This window comes from Rhamphochromis longiceps, linkage group LG8, assembly GCF_057381845.1.
Source record: "Rhamphochromis longiceps isolate RC_006_pf linkage group LG8, R_longiceps_female_GT1.1, whole genome shotgun sequence".
Lineage (NCBI taxonomy): Eukaryota > Metazoa > Chordata > Actinopteri > Cichliformes > Cichlidae > Rhamphochromis > Rhamphochromis longiceps.
The window spans coordinates 9,779,168-9,784,226 of record NC_140564.1 but is presented as its reverse complement, the minus strand read 5'-3'; positions in this window follow the sequence as shown (position 1 = coordinate 9,784,226).

Sequence of the window (5,059 nt, the reverse complement as noted above, 5' to 3'; positions counted from 1 at the left end):
TAGACTACACGCCTTTGGAACAGAGGATCGCAAGTTCGATTCCTGCCTGGGGCGTCTGTATCCAGTAAGGGTCCTAAGGCTAGACCCCCTATGCTAAGCAAGCCTACCGCAGACATGAGCGAGACAGATAAATATGAAGGCATGCCGGCTCGGACGTCGCCCGGATCAACAAGGTCCGCGTCAGGTGTTGAGGAACCAGGGCACCCTGACGAAAAGTGGGCTACTGGAACAAGAAGGCATCGGTGGGCAAGAGACGAAAACAGGGCGTTGTTGGAATGCTACTATGCAAGTAACCCCGGCGGAAGGGGCTACATGAATAGGATGAGGGACCTATGGATTCTTCGATACCCAACATCCACAATGACGGTGAAACAACTAGTAGCTCAGTGTTCCAACATTCGAAAGAAGGGACTGCTCTCACAGCTAGAGATTGACGAGGTACAACACAAATGCTACGGCAAGGAGGAGTCAGGACGCCAGGTCAGGGGGGAGATATCATCACCCCCACCCGAGATTGGGTACATAGCCCCAAGTGCGATAGGAGAAGGATCGTTGAGTGCGAGAGGAACTGACCTGAAAAATAGGATCATGGCCAAGCTTGAAACCTGGATCCCGCGTAGCCGGTTACCAAGATTACGTGAAGTTCCCTCAGAAGGTCTGCTAGATGATGTTAATGCAGCACTACGGGCAATACCTACAACCACGATTACCGACACTAACAAGCTGATCTACAATACGGCAACAGTGATCAGTGAGATGCTTGGCTACAAGTTGAACAGCGACAAGGGGCAGTACCCTCCATGGAGAAGGAGGCTAGAGGGCAAGATCAAAGTAGCACGGAGGGAGGTTAGCCAACTAACGGAGTTGCAGAAAGGTGCGACAAATAAGGTGCCTAAGAAATACAGCAAGCTGTCCATACCTGAGGCCTTGGAAACTGCCAAGCAAAGACTCACAGCCTTGGCCAGCCGCTTGAGGAGGTACACCAGAGAGATAGAAGGCAGGAGAATAAACCAGCTGTTCTCCACAGAACCAGCAAAGGTGTACTCTCAGTGGCAAGGGAACAATAAGAGAACAGCACCACCAAGGCTGGAGACGGAGCAATACTGGAAGAGCATATGGGAGAAGGATGCAACCCATAACGGCAATGCTCAGTGGCTAGAGGATCTGAGGGCTGACCACAGCGACCTCCCTGAACAGGGTCCAGTAACCATCACAGTGGCAGATATCCAAGAAAGGGTCTCCAGTATGAAGAGTTGGACAGCACCAGGGCCCGACATGGTTCACGCCTACTGGCTGAAGAAGCTGACTGCACTCCACGAGCGTCTGGCAGCACAAATGAACCAGCTGCTAGTTAACGAGAGACACCCGGAATGGCTAACTGAAGGCCGGACGGTCCTGATCCCCAAGGACCCCAAGAAGGGACCGGTCCCCTCCAACTACCGACCAATAACCTGCCTCAGTACTACATGGAAGCTCCTGTCAGGCATCATATCGGCTAAGATGAACAGGCACATGGGTCAATACATGAGCGGGACACAGAAAGGAATTGGCAAGAATACCAGAGGCGTAAAACACCAGCTACTGGTAGACAGAACAATCAGCCGAGACTGCAAGACCAGACTGACCAACCTGTGCACTGCCTGGATTGATTACAAGAAGGCCTATGACTCAATGCCCCACAGCTGGATACTGGAATGCCTAGAATTGTACAAGATCAATGGGACCCTAAGAGCCTTCATCAGGAACTCAATGGGGATGTGGCGTACAACACTAGAGGCCAACTCCAAGCCCATAGCACAAGTCACCATCAAGTGCGGGATCTACCAAGGAGATGCTCTGTCCCCACTGCTGTTCTGCATAGGCCTGAACCCCCTCAGTGAGATCATTAACAAGACTGGCTACAAAGAGAGGGAAGGTAGTCAGAACTGAGGGGATTGAACTACCAGAAGGCAACATTGCAGACATAGAGGACAGTTACAAGTACCTGGGGATCCCGCAGGCAAATGGGAACCATGAAGAGGCCGCTAGAAAGGCTGCAACCACCAAGTACCTGCAGAGGGTCAGGCAAGTCCTGAGGAGTCAGCTGAATGGTAAGAACAAGATCCGGGCCATCAACACATACGCCCTGCCCGTGATCAGGTACCCTGCTGGGGTAATAAGCTGGCCAAAGGAGGAGATAGAAGCCACTGACATAAAGACAAGAAAGCTCCTGACCATGCATGGAGGGTTTCACCCCAAGTCCAGCACCCTGAGGCTGTACGCTAAGCGGAAGGAAGGGGGCCGGGGACTGGTGAGTGTCAGCACCACAGTCCAGGATGAGACAAAGATGGCCCCAACTGACCGAGTGCTCAGTGAATACCTCAGGCAGCAGAAACCCAAGAAAGAGGAGGGAGACGAGGAACCATCATGGAAGGACAGGCCCCTGCACGGTATGTACCACCGGCAGATAGAGGAGGTGGCTGATATCCAGAAATCCTACCAGTGGCTGGACAAAGCTGGACTGAAAGACAGCACAGAGGCACTAATCATGGCAGCACAAGAACAAGCTCTGAGTACAAGATCCATAGAGGCTGGGGTCTATCACACCAGGCAAGACCCCAGGTGCAGGCTGTGTAAAGATGCCCCAGAGACTATCCAGCACATAACAGCAGGGTGCAAGATGCTAGCAGGCAAGGCATACATGGAACGCCATAACCAAGTGGCCGGCATAGTGTACAGGAACATCTGTGCCGAGTATAACCTGGAAGTCCCGAGGTCAAAATGGGAGATGCCCCCAAGGGTGGTGGAGAATGACCGAGCTAAGATCCTGTGGGACTTCCAGATACAGACGGACAAAATGGTGGTGGCTAACCAACCGGACATAGTGGTGGTAGACAAACAGAAGAAGACGGCCGTAGTGATCGATGTAGCGGTTCCCAATGACAGCAATATCAGGAAGAAGGAACACGAGAAGCTGGAGAAATACCAAGGGCTCAGAGAAGAGCTCGAGAGGATGTGGAGGGTGAAGGTAACGGTGGTCCCCGTGGTAATCGGAGCACTAGGTGCGGTGACTCCCAAGCTAGGCGAGTGGCTCCAGCAGATCCCGGGAACAACATCGGAGATCTCTGTCCAGAAGAGCGCAGTCCTGGGAACAGCTAAGATACTGCGCAGGACCCTCAAGCTCCCAGGCCTCTGGTAGAGGACCCGAGCTTGAAGGATAAACCGCCCGCAGGGGCGTGCTGGGTGTTTTTATATATATATATATACAGCACCTTCCATTTATTGTATGAGAAAAACACTGTCAGATGGATAGCTAATGGGTCAAATAAACAAATGATAATGAATATGAATAAAAAGCCCTATTGTTTAAATTGGACACAATCCTGAAACGGTGCAAAACTGCAAATCACTTTATAGCCATGAAAATGTTCTTTCTTATTGTAATCAAGCAAAAGCCTGAAGTTGGACAGAATGCATAATTATTCGGGCAAATCCATATGAGCAATGCTTTGGATTCATTTTCTTTCATTGTAAGCCGTGGAATGAAAAAACAAAACAGCTTTCACAACAATGATTCGTCCATTAGTTGCAGAGGCCGTCTCTGAGCCTCAAAATGAGCTTGTAAATCATATAAAAACACACTTGCGGAAACAATTTTGTGAAGAGAAGTCCTTTTGATGACAGCAGGTTTTATAAAAGGTGAAAGAGAAAACTGGAGGGGATTACTCTCATATTGCTATGCTTTCTCTCTGTCTTTAATCCCCTTGCAGAGAGTATCCCTGCACAAACCCTGGATAACAGATTTATCTGGGATAACGTCCATGTCGTTACACTGTCTCCCCTCCTCTCAGAGGCAAAGGGGAGCAATAATCCGTCTCTCTTTACAATGGGATGTTAAACAATGCTAGCAGATGTGTCTGAAAGCCTGCGGAAATGAGGACAGGCTTTCCAGGTAGTCTTAATCTCTTTTTTCTCCCCGTATCTCTCTCTCTCTTACGCACTCGTACACTTTATCTCTGCACTCAGCCCCGCTGAGTGCCGGGACATTAACCTGTTGTCTCTAGCGGTTAGAGTCAGGTGGTTTGGCTGAGTGAGGTTGGATCCTGTCAATGTGTGTTATGAGTATTCATCCGTGGCCTATGTAATAATACATTTTAATGGCAGAAAACTGCGAGAAAAATACATCACACCACTGGTTCTCCTTGTAAAAGGCAAATCAATATGGAATGCAAGGTCTTCATGCTTCAGCGCAGACGGGTCAATACTAAAAATGCATCAAGACCCAGAGAGAGGCTCTTTGCAATTACAATTCATTATTATTCCATTAGGATCCATAAAGGAACACTTCTGTCGATACACACAGAGTCTTGCAGCACCTGTGGGCTCATTCCAGCTTCTGAACTAACTCTAAATGTTGTCCGTCCCTCCATGTGGAAAAACCTTCATCCCTTCAGCTGTGCTAATCTTTTAACTTAGGGCTTAAAGGGTGTGGCTCTGCTGATTAGCCTGACTGTGAGGACACGTGGCTATGCTGATAGCCATGTTGGCACCTGAATCAGGGCATTAGGGCAGATTAAGGCTGGCCTAGCAAGCCCATTATACCCCCCTCCCCCCCGGAGAAGTTCTTGAGATCTAGAGAAGTCACAACCTAACCCAACTGCTGAACAAGACTTTAGTCAGGTAAGACACTGAAAGCAAAATATATCAGTGTAAATACCCCATTTACATCTAATATGACCCAACAAGTCCTCACTTTTACCTCTTACAACTTTAAACACAAGTTCACGCTCCCAGTTCTGTCCTGTATAAAGGTTAGTAAATGTTGGTAAACTAACACATAGTTCACAAGCACTTTCTAGCACAGCTACTAAAGGGCCAATGAGTTTAAAATGTGAATAAAAGGTAATTGTAATCAGAATCATCAGAATCAGAATACTTTATTGATCCGTAGGGGAAATTATTTTGGTTACAGTGCTCCAGATTACAGTAAGGAAAAAAAAGAATAAGTAAGGAAAGTAAGGAAACAAGGACAAACAAGGTTGTTGTTCTGGGAAAAGGTAGTGTCTGTGTTGTGTCTACG